This window comes from Ricinus communis, chromosome 1, assembly GCF_019578655.1.
Source record: "Ricinus communis isolate WT05 ecotype wild-type chromosome 1, ASM1957865v1, whole genome shotgun sequence".
NCBI classification, from domain to species: domain Eukaryota; kingdom Viridiplantae; phylum Streptophyta; class Magnoliopsida; order Malpighiales; family Euphorbiaceae; genus Ricinus; species Ricinus communis.
The window spans coordinates 19,876,552-19,889,311 of NC_063256.1; the positions used below are offsets into that span (position 1 = coordinate 19,876,552).

Sequence of the window (12,760 nt, forward strand, 5' to 3'; positions counted from 1 at the left end):
TTGACTTGTCAATCTTATGTGTTCATTGAAACACACCTTCTTATTAATTGTAGAGACTCATTATTTCAAGCAAAATAAAACAGTGAGTTTCAAGTCATCTTCATCAATTATAGCATGAATCTAAAGTTCTATTAAGTCATCCTTCATCTCTTCTTTATCTCGTTTCTACTTTACCTATAAAAAAAAAAAAAGTAGTTCTATTTCACTTTAGGTAGTGTTCGAAAATGCAAGTTGAAATGTAATCAAGAAAACCCCTATGAGAAAGCTTATAGATTCTTAATAGTAATGGCTAGATTTTATCATTGTGGTAACCCAACTGGACTGATAATTTCTCGAATGGAAACTAATTTGGAGCGTAACTTGTGATCATGTCCACATATCAATATATAATTTAAAACTTCTTTATTTTATAATTTATGCATTACTTAAGGTTATCTATTTAAATTTTGAGTTAAATTATTTTATACAGAAGATGCATTGTAATTTTCTTAGATGACATGATAATTGGGTTAATGAAAGAACTCTCTGGATGCTTACTGAACTCAGATATTTCAATACAAATATGGAGATGGTTTAGGCTGAAGTAAATAAACAAATTACAAATGATGAAAATAAGAGATTGAAGAGAAAAACATTGCTAAAATTGAAACTAAGAAGGATAATAAATATATTGAAAATAATAACAGAAGGTAGAAAATTTTATAGGATTGGATTTTATGTTATTGTTGGATTGTTGTTGATTAGACTATATTCTAGATAGTTAGTTTATGAAGGAATTGGTATGTAAGGAGAAAGGACATTGGTGATATAATGTTTAAGAAGCAATTATATGTAATATTAATTTGGTTTTGAAGTGCTTAAAGCATGGTTTCTTATTTCCAACTAATGCTTTGTTTCCTTGTCTATGCATAATTAAGAATCATGTTATAATAAATGTCATCAAAACACGATAGGTTTAATTAATTGTGTCAAAATCTGAACACGACATGTTTAATTAATTATGTCAAAATCCAAACACTTTAACACAAACAAGTTTATGAAATAGATTACAAGATACGACCTATATAACTCGTTTAATTAATCGTTTCATAACAATATTATTAAATTTAAAACAAACTATTTTTATTAATTCATAATTATTATTTTTTAATAGCACAATTGAGTTACTGCATCATATTAAAAATTATAATCGAAAAGCATTCTTAAAAATGAATGAAGAGCATAAATATTTATTGTAGAATTTTAAAATAATTAAATAAAATTATTAAATTTAGAATTTAAAATTTAATCGGTAATTAAATTCTAAATATTTAGTTTGTTGTTATATTTTAAAATATTATAAATAATTATAAAATATTAAATACTATTAAAATTTATTTATAATTTAATTTTATATTATTTTTATAATTAAAATAAATATAATAGTCCTACATTACACAAACAGTCAATTAATATACATTACGCAAACAGTCAATTAATAATGAATAAATTTAATGTTGATATAATAACGAGAAGGTTTGATGTGTAACTAATAATTTTATAGAGGGAAGAATTACAGGTACGCATCTACTCGGCGGATGGAGAAAAGTGCGAGAGCCCCGTTTTCCGTACACCTTGTTTTCCTTTTGATGCACATTATTATTGCGTTTGTCCACTCTCCAATGAATGGAGTAATCGACCAATCTCCACGTCTAATCCGGCCTTGCCATTTTCATGTGAGTTCTTCTAACTAATATCAAAATTTAATTATATTTTTTATTAAAAATAAAACTTTTATTTACTTGTATTATTTTTTAAATAAAAATACAAAACATTTTTTATATTTTTAAAATTATAACTAAATCTTAAAAAATATTTTGAAAACAAGTTTAACATATTTTTATTTATATAAGAAATCACTTGTTTTCAAATAAAAATAAAAAAAATTTACTTCATTTATTTCAAATTTATTTTTTATATTTAAAATATTTTTTAAATAATAAATTAATTTCTTTCTATAAAATAAACATGTTTTACAGATTCTACAATTTTTTTTATAAAAATGAAAAGTTCATTTTCTTTAAAAATTAGAAAATAAAAATGGAATAAATTCTCAACAAGTAAATATGCTCTAATAGTTTTAATTTTTCTTTTTTTAATTAATTTTTACTAATAGAAAAATACGAATTATATATATTAATTAAATTAAATATATAAAAATTATAGTGCATTTATTAAATAAAAAATAAAAAATAAAGTTTAGCTCTTCATATAAAAAGTCAAATTGACTATTTATTTTATATTTAAAAATAAATAATATATTGAACTGTCATTTTATAATAAAATTTTTAAAATAAAAAATTTAATATATATAAAGAGTATATTAAAAATAGCCTAATAGCACCCATCCAAGCTCTTCACTATAATTTTTTATGTACTTATTTCTGAATTTTTGGTATGTATATTATTTGTTTAGTTGTTTTAAAGTACGTTATTAAATGTCTTGGCCAAAACATTGACATGTTCTTTTTTTTGTTTACCTCTTTAACAAAAATCATTGATTGTTTTTTTGACCTTTATCTTAAAATTGAATTTGATATTCTAAAGGCTTATTTTCAGATAAAAATATATAAAAGAGTGCGCGCGTCATTTGATTTTTAAGAAAAGTTAAATATTTTATATTAATTTAATTTTTATTCACATGATATGAAATATAATATTTCTATAAGATTATATTAATAATTAAAAGTGCAATCTTAAAACATTAAGGATAATTTTATAAATATACGTCACATTAGATTGGTAAGAGTTGAGACAAATTAAAAAAAAATTATATAGGATTATTTATAATTTTTTAACAATTTTAAATATATAGTCTTCTTTTTAGACAATAAATATATGTAACCATAAATTATGACAAAAACAAGTATATCATTAGAAAGATTAATTTGTAAAGGTTTAATTATTTTCATTCCGATTAGTCATCATTATCATTTTATTCATGTGATAATTAAGTTTTAAGCTTAACAACTTTTATATTTATTATTTGACCGTCAAATTAGATTGAAGAAAAAGTTTTTCATATGATGTGATCAATATAACAGTTAAACATTAAAATTAGAAGTTAAATCTATATTACCATATACGAGTAATGATCAATCCAAATTCTATATAGATATTTAAGGGTATTTTAGAGCTTTAATAATATATTTCTATATATAATATGGTGAAATATGTGATTTTACCTCACTTAAAGTTTAATTGTTTATTTTCAGGTAATATTGGTCAAGAGAGAAAAATATGGAGCTAAATACTAAAAAAGGAGCTTAATTGGATATGTTCGTGTCAATGCCTAAGATTAAGACGCATGGACTGCTAATTACAAGCCCAAGGCACATTTTAGTCATTTTGTATAATTATTAGGATTTATATTAAGAGTTATTTAAGGGATAGTATTTTATGGAGATAAAGATACTTAAAGTCTTATCTATTAGATAGACTTATATTAGGTATACATCTCTAGGGAGATTTATTTAGAGGAGGACTCTCCTCTATATATATCTCTGTAAAACCAAATTCTAAGAGGAGAAGAGTTTTCTCCCATTTGCTTTCTACACCTGCCTGCCATTATTCTCTCTATAATTCTCTAAAGTTCTTCATAGACATTTAGTTTTAGTTTTCATTATTCTTTTAAGATCTAAGGAGCTTTTCAAGAAATGGAGAGTGAGGGCTAATCTTCTTCCTACTTGAAGAAATTCTGAATCTAGAGGGAGCTTTAATTTTCAGTTTTGTTTTATGTCTTTCTATTTAATACCATGATAATTGGGTTAAATATATTAGGCTAGTTTCATAACTGTTTAGTTTAGTCTTTTTACTTTTGTATGAACCTTATTTTTTATTTATTTAATGAATGATTTCTTTACTTGCATATATGTATTAGTTTCATTTATTATTATTGGTTGACCATCATATCAATTTAGTAGTAATATTTGTTATAAAAACCTTTAGGTTAAAAGTATTAAAAATATCATCTTTACTTTAATTTATGTTGGTATAAAAAAACCTATGTTGCATCATTAGTTCGAGTGACTCAGGGAAAAGACACATCACCATCTCATTTATTGGATCTAGGCTTAAAGTAAAATAAGGAAATTACTAAGTAAATGGCTAGAATTAATACTATCTTTAGCATATAGTTTTAGATCATAAGCATTTATATTTGCATTACATATTTATTTATTGTTTAGTTACTTTATTTTATGAATATTATCCTCTTAAGATACTGATTTAGAGTGTTTAGATTTACTTTTATTGTTTTGTATTGATAATTAGTCTTTATATAAGTAGCCTCATAATTCATTGAGAGATCGACCTCGTGGTGAACTTATCCTTACTATAGGAACGGTTTGTGCACTTGCGAGTACTAAAAAAGATACATAAATTTTTGGCGTTATTGCCGGGGGACTGTCTCCAAATTTATTATATTGATTGATTATCAAAAGTGTCTTGTGTTTGTTAGTTTGTTTTGTGTTTTGTGATTTATTTTGTTTATGTGTTTTTGTTTTATTTGTTATTTCTTGTTTTGTCTATATGTTTTGGTTTTTTTTGTAAATTTTATTTTTAAGTTTTTTATTTAATATGAAATTTTCTTTTGTTTTGTATGCCTAGCAGGAAACAACTAAAAGAAGAATCAAAGAAGAAGTTGATATCATGGCAAACCCACTAAGAGAAATAGGAGTTGAAAGGCGAATGACTGTTAAAGATTATGCACGGCCTATAATTGGTAACATTACTTCATGCATAGTTCTAGCTAATACATCTAGGAATTATGAACTTAAGAACATTCATTTTAATATGCTTCCTTCATTTTATGATATGCCTAATGAGAATGCATTAACATTTATTAGAGAGTTTTATGCAATATTTCATACTTTCTCATTATCTAGACTTAATGAAGATTAATTAAAAATGAGGTGTTTCCTTTATTCATTGAAAGATAGAGCAAAGGCTTGGTTAATGACCTTGCCTCTTAATTCTTTGAGAACTTGGGATGAAGTTTATCAAAAGTTTATAAGTAGATTTTACTCACGGTAAAATACCAAAGAACTAAGAGCTGAAATTTCTAATTTTTATCAAAAGAATGCTGAATCTTTTCATGAAGTATGGGATCGCTTCAAATCACTTTTATTGCAATGCCCATACCATGGATTCCCACTCCCAATAATCAACCAATTAATTTATGATGGGTTGACATAACAATATCAATGTATGGTTGATAATGCAGCTGGGGGTGCTATATTAGAAAAGACAACTAATGAGATTTATGACATCTTTGAGATGTTATGAGTCAATTCTCAATAAAAGAGTGTGAGGAGAAAAAGAGTAGAAGTAAATGAAGTAGTATCTAGTAGTGAGATTGTCACACCCAAACTCAAAACATCCAAATGAATACCAAAATACGTAATTAACTTGTAAATAACATTATAAGGGTTTTAAATCCAAGTTAAGTTGATACACATATTAAATATGGCCTAAAAACACTTCATGAAGAAAATATAGTGAAAATTTTACAAAACTAGTATTAATGAGATTAATATCTTTAACTTCATAAATGTATATTATTACATAATTCCAACATATATTTATAAACTTATGTAGCATCACAAGCTTAATATACATAAGTTAAATACACACAAGTACCGAAAATATCCCTATGCTCGATATAACTCCTCTGGTCCACCTAATAATACTAACTGATGTATAAGAGAGCAATCCACATCTAAAGCTATCTACAGCTACACTAACCTGGAAAGAAGAAAAAATATTGTCAAGGGATGAGCTAACAACTCAATAAGCATTTAATTTACTAAACAATAGTATATTGGGTAAAAATTACCAAAGTTATATTAAGCACGTAAATCATACAATTAATTCACAAATAATTTCAAACTCAACTAATTCAATATTTCAATCAAACAAATAATTCTAGTTTATATTAACTCCCATAAAAGTAGGGTCGGATGACTTAACCTCACATTTTCTCACTTAATTCACATTTCGGTGGCTACCTGACGAGACTATCCGCCCGACTCAGTCTCACTATCTCACATACTCGGGTAGCTATCCCCCCGGCTCAGATTTTCTGATCGCACATGTATCAATCCAAAAGTCATCCTTTCCCCAAATCTTAATTAATTCACTTCACTTCACAATATATCACAATCAATTCACAAATTCTCAACTCAAATAATATCTCATCCAATTTATAATTGACAAGTATCAATTTATTCATTACCACTCAACAAGTCAATAGCATAGCAAACACCAACTCAAACAATCAAGAACATGTCAAATAATCAAACATAGCAATTCCTACTCAATATACACAAAGTTTAGTCTATAAAATACTTATAAAAATTTATAGGACAACAAGATAGTCTCATTCCTCTCTTTTTACCACTTCCTTGCCCTTGGACACACCTATTCACATATTCAATACAAAGTACAATTCAATAACAAGACATATATATATATATATATATTATTTATTTATTTATTTATTTATTTTGTAATGTGGTGTTTGAGCTTGGTATATCTGATGTTGAAAATCTTGGTAATGTTTATGATGAAGTTGGTTCTTTGTAAGGGGCATAAATAACAAAAGGTATATTTGATACCCTTCCAATATCTATGGTCGAAATTGAAGAATTGTCATCAGAAAATCTAGAAGTTGATTTCCTGTTGAACGTGAGCTTTACTTTCCCATCTGGAAACTGAGTTATGTTTTTGAGATTGGTATTTGATTCTGTCTACTTTGGTGATTCAGGTTGGGTTGCTCCTTCAAGGATCCATTCTTCTGGAAGAGTGATATCTTTCCATTGAATAGTTTTTGGAATTGTTGCGTTGGCTTTAGAAAGGTCTGTTTGGAGGAATAAGATTTCTCCTTTTGGTGAGTGAAGTTTGTATTTCGAACCAAAAGCAGAAATCATGGCTTTGTAATGTATTTTAAAAATCAAAACTATCGGAATAGATTCTTTAAGCATTTTGTAATTATGCATTTTTATTTGGAGAACAATACTCTTTAAAATATTTTTGTCATTTAAAGAAATTATAATATTTGGAAAACAATTGAAACTAATAGGTCCTTTATTAAGGCTTGACTCGACGGTACCTAATAAAGAATCATAAAATTTTGTAAACCTAGCGTCTCTAAAAACGGCTAAGATGGAAGTATCTAAACCTTCTCTGGTAAGGAGTTTTATTCCTACATGAACAAGGCCTATGTGTATGTATTTATAGTATTTTTCTTTATATTTCTAGAGGATTTTTGGATTTAAAAGATAGATTTCTTCAAAAGACTTTGAAATTTGGATATCTCTTTCTTCAGTTTTGATAGTAAATTCTGTAGGAAACTTTAAAAACTCATAGATTTGCTTCTTTTGAATCTTGGGTATTTCCCAATCATCAATATGCTTTATAAAATCTTCAATAGTGATTTCCTCACTATTTACTAATCCTTTAGATCTTGAAGACTCAGAGGTAGACGAGTTTGAAAAAGAAGAAGATCAACAGAAAAGAGATTCTAAATTCATTTTAAAATAAGTCAAAGTAATTTTCTAAACAAATATGAACCAAGCCACCAGTTTTACTGCTCTTAAATAAAAAATGAGACTTACTACTGTGCATAAATGAACAAGTTTGTTTAACAAGGATATAATGCAGTTTAAAATGATTCTAAAATCTCTTATATGCAGACAACAAGGTTTTCTCTCTTTTTCTCACTATCACTATCTTCTCACTATATTTCTTATGGTATAACTTGAAGAATACAAGAGTTTCTTGTGATTTTTCAGTCTGCCTTCTTCTTTGATAGCTCCTCTATTTATAGAGGTCTTCAGCCTTTAACCTGAATAATTCTTTCTTTGGATGCTTTCGATAATGGAGTGAGGGACTCTATAACTTTTCTGAAAAGAAGCAAGAATTGTCTGCCATGCTTCATTATTGTGGAGTCTTCAACATTTTCTTTAAAAAAGTAATGGTACAGAGTCTTTTGTCTTTTTTCTCTTTTGAAAAGACTTTTTTTTTTAAATGGTTTTTTGGCCCATTGCAGAAAATTAACATGAGCTGCCATTTCTGGTTTTTAACCCAAGGGCTTTACAAGGATATCATTTGATGGGCTTAAATATCCCAAAACAGTCATCTTCATTCCAATCACCATCTAAGTCAATTGCTGCTGAGCTGGTGGTGGAAGAGAATGATGAAGCTTTAGATTTTCCTTTTGAAGAGGAGATTTCTCACAATTGTTTGATCAATTGTAGGAAATCTTCTTCTGTTCGAGTTGTCGCTAGCTTTGGAAGAATAAAAGACTTATATGCTAGGAAGGTAGTTTGTTCTTTGGGAGCTGGTAAGAAGCTATTTTTTGTAAGAAAACTTTGTGCCATTTTTGGAGATAGTTTTTCTTGGTGGTTGAATTTGTCCCACCATTTAACTTTGAACCTTCGGGTAAGAATGATTTCTCCATCATCTGCTTGGTTGAAATGAAAATACCATACACATACCCACGGGAGGAAGAAGTTTGAATAAAATAAAAGCAAGGGGGGAAATCGTCTTTCTATTTTGTTGGGTTTGTAGTGAGCTTTGAATAGATTAAACAAAGGGAGTACCTCTAGTATTATGGTTTCTGGAACGTTACCATAATAATTCCACCATTGTTTAAACCAATATGGGATTTTGGAAGTCTGAATTGTACTTGTGTCGAAGTAGAAAAGCCAAGAATGACTTTGTCCTTCATTTTGTAAGAGAAAGGTATTAAACCAGGCTTGCGGATAAGGCTGCAAGGTGTGCAGCAGCGGCACCAACAAGCTAGCTGCGAGTCGTGGAGGAGCCATCAAGCGGCAAGCGAGGCGAACGGCCAAGAATGTAGAGCAGTTAGCTTGATGATGCAATCATGGAGTGAAAATTCCAGACCACTGAAAACGAGTAAATTTTGAAAATTACATATATATCCATCTCCTCCACATAAATAGTCACATCATTAATTTAGGACTTTATTTTAAATTTTATTCTAGAAGTTTTATTTATTTATTTTTAGGACCTGACTTTTAATTATCTTAGGATTTAATCTTTCTAGTATATTTAGAATATTTTATTATTTTTAATTCTTTATTTCTTTATTTTTTTTTGTAATTATCAATGATATATGTTTAAGTGTGCTTCTAAGATTTGGATGGTGGAGACTGGAATTCAAGTTCATGGCTTACTATGCATTGCAAAATTCCAGGGGAGTATTCTATGTTTTTTCTCTTTTTTTGTTCTTTATTTTTATATATGCAATTCCATTTAGAAAAATTTCAAATTTAAGTGTAGGGAAAAGAAATATAATGTTTCTTCGATTAAACTTTACATGGTATGACATGAAAATTAGCAACTTTGATGGATTTTTGCAAAATTTAAAATTTTTTTCACTCAGCTTTTTCTTATTATTCTATATAAGAGTCGATGAAAGAATGCTATTATGTTAAGAATTCTTGAACTCTTGAGTTAGTTTTTAATATGTATAATGTGAACTCATGAGTTATTTACACTTAAATGATCAAGTATCTACTCTTAGCATATGGACACGATGAATAGTTTGACAGATTTGAATTGGGTATAATTAGAAGTGTATGATTTAGACTATAATTTCCTTGTTACTAAATTGGCTTGCCTAAGTTTGCAAGATATGATATGGGTAAGTTAAAGCTCTAAGGAATGTGTTCTACTCCGGTAATTTTAGTTGCTTAGTAACTGAAGATCTACGATCCATGTCAATTTTCGCGTAAAAAGGTAATTAAGATTATGAATATGCAAGGCATCTTGATGTATGTTTTGTTGAGTAACTATGTGTATTCATCACCCATGCTTGTATTTTCATAAAAAGACATAACATCTCAAGAAAAAAATAAATACCCCAAGTATCAAGTAAAAATTCAAGGGATGTAAAGAAAAAAAAGAAAGTATAAGAGCTTCAAAAGCAAGTGATAAATATCTATTGATCTCTTGTTTATGAATGATGATTTTTTCTTTTTGAATAAGGTTATGATAATTTAGATTATGTATCATAGTTGTATCTTTTGAAGATGAGTTAGACTATTTGTTGTGAAACATGTGTGAATGATTAGATGCTTGAGTCTTTTGATTAACAATGATTGAGTTTACGTTTTTTCAAAAAAATTATTATGATTCAAGTGTTCTTGGGTTGACATGATTTTTGCATTAGTGAGATTCTTTTGAATAATATCTTTAAGCTGAGTATGGATGTTCTTCATGATTTTTGCAAAAAGTTAATTCTCAGTTGTTATTTACTTGAAGACAAGTAAATATTTAAGTGTGGGGGTATTGGATCGGTCCAAATTCTATACATATATTTAAGGGTGTTTTAGAGCTTTAATAATATATTCCTATATATAATATGGTGAAAATATGTGCTTTTACCTTACTTAAGCTTAATTGTCTATTTTTAGGTAATATTAGCCAAAAGAGGAAAATATGGAGCTAAATGCTAAAAGAAAAGGCTTAATTAAGACGCATGGACTGCTAATTACAAGGCCCAAGGGATATTTTAGTCATTTTAGATAATTATTAGGATTTATATTTAATAGTTATTTATGGGATAGTATTTGGTGGAGATAAAGATACTTAAAGTCTTATCTATTAGATAAACTTATATTAGGTATATATCTCTAGTGAGGTTTATTTAGAGGATAACTCTCCTCTATATTTTTTTCTGCAAAACCTAATTCTGGGGGAGGAAAGTATTTTCCCATCTGCTCTCTACACCTGTCCACTAGTATTTCTCCATAATTCTCTATAGTTCTTCATAAATATTTAGTTTTAGTTTTCATTGTTCTTTTAAGATCTAAGGATCTTTTCAAGAAGTGGAGAGTGAGGGCAAATCTTCTTCCTACTTGAAGAAATCCTGGATGTAGAGGGAGCTTTAATTTTCAGTATTGTTTTATGTCTTTCTATTTAATACCATATAATCATTGGGTTAAATATGTTAGGCTAGTTTTTATAATTGTTTAATTTAACCTTTTTACTTTTGTATGAACCTTGTTATTTATTTATTTAATGAATGATTTCTTTATCTTCATATATATTAGTTTTATCTATTATTATTGGTTGACCATCATATCAATTTAGTAGTAATATTTGTTATAAAAAATTTTAGGTTAAAAGTATTAGAAACATCATCTTTACTTTAATTTATGTTGGTATAAGAAACCTAAGTTGCATCATTAGCTTGAGTGACTTAGGAAAAATGCACATCACTATCTCATTCATTAGATCTAGGCTTAAAGTAAAACAAAGAGATTACTAAGTAAATGACTAAACTAAATGCTATCTTTAGCATATAGTTTTAGATCACAAGCATTTGCATTTGCATTACATATTTATTTATTATTTAGTTACTTTATTTTATGAATATTATCATCTCAACATACTAATTTAGAGTGTTTAGATTTACTTTTATTATTTTGTGTTAATTTAGAGTGTTTAGATTTACTTTTATTATTTTGTGTTAATAATTAGTCTTTATAATAAGTGGTTTTATAGTTCCTTCAGATATTGATCTCGTGGTGAATTTACTCTTATTATAAGAACGGTTCGTGCACTTAGCATATAGTTTTCAATCACAAACATTTGCATTTGCATTACATATTTATTTATTATTTAGTTACTTTATTTTATGGATATTATCATCTCAACATACTGATTTAAAGTGTTTAGATTTACTTTTATTGTTTTGTGTTGATAATTAGTTTTTATAATAAATGGTCTCATAGTTTCTTGAGAGATCGACCTCGTGGTGAACTTACTCTTATTATAAGAACGGTTTGTGCACTTGCGAGTACTAAAAAAGATACATCAAGTAATATAAAATTAGTGATTGATTAGAGTAAAGATGATTAAAGTTTTTATTAATAAAATATTTATTTTCATTATAATTTGTAATCATATATATATATTCTTTTTCAAAAAAAGTACATAACTAAAATTGTGAAAGAGTAAAATCACGTTTGTACTTGCTCCTCTTTTTTATATCAATTATATTTTAATACTTTGGGAAGGGAAGTCCAGGAAAAGAAATGGGGATTGTGGAAAAGGAGGTCAAGAAATTAACACTCCTATTTGCCTATTTTCTTCATTAACATTATGCAGTAAAAATAAAATAAAATAAAATAAAATAAAATAATTTTCTTTTCCCTTTGTTCATTCTCATCTCTCATTTTAATAGGTAATAGGTTAAGAAGAGAGATTTTAATGGAAAGATAATAATGCTTTTAGACTTTATTACCACAATTATGTTAAGAAATATTCTCATTGAAATGAATTATTATGGAAATTATGTTATTTATTATAATTTTTTTAAATGATTATTTTATTAACATAAAATTAATAATAATGAATTTCTTAAGAATGAAAACTGAAAAATAAAACTTTATGAAAAAATACTTTCTTAATCAAAGAAAGTATTTAGCCATTTTAGAAATATTATTTTCAATTTTTTCAAAAATCGTTCTTCTGATCATTTTACAAATTTATAAGAAAAATAAGTTAAATAAATATATCAATTAATACTTCCAACTATCACTTATGGCAAGCAGCTGGTGCTGGTTACTAGGGGATTATTATAAATTTTTTTAACCTTTGCCACCAAATAAAAATATACAAGTTTAATACTTTTAAATATTTTAATAATTTTTAAAATTTCTTTTTTAAAAAAATCAAATTTTATAAT

General features: G+C 26.9%; 1 non-coding gene across 1 annotated transcript; it reads right to left on the bottom strand.

Moving 5' to 3' along the window:
• Positions 1-5,082: 5,082 nt before the first annotated feature.
• LOC112536764 lies at positions 5,083-5,189 on the bottom strand. The gene has a single exon (XR_003080722.1). It is a non-coding gene; the product is annotated as a small nucleolar RNA R71 (small nucleolar RNA).
• Between the last annotated feature and the right edge of the window lie 7,571 nt (positions 5,190-12,760).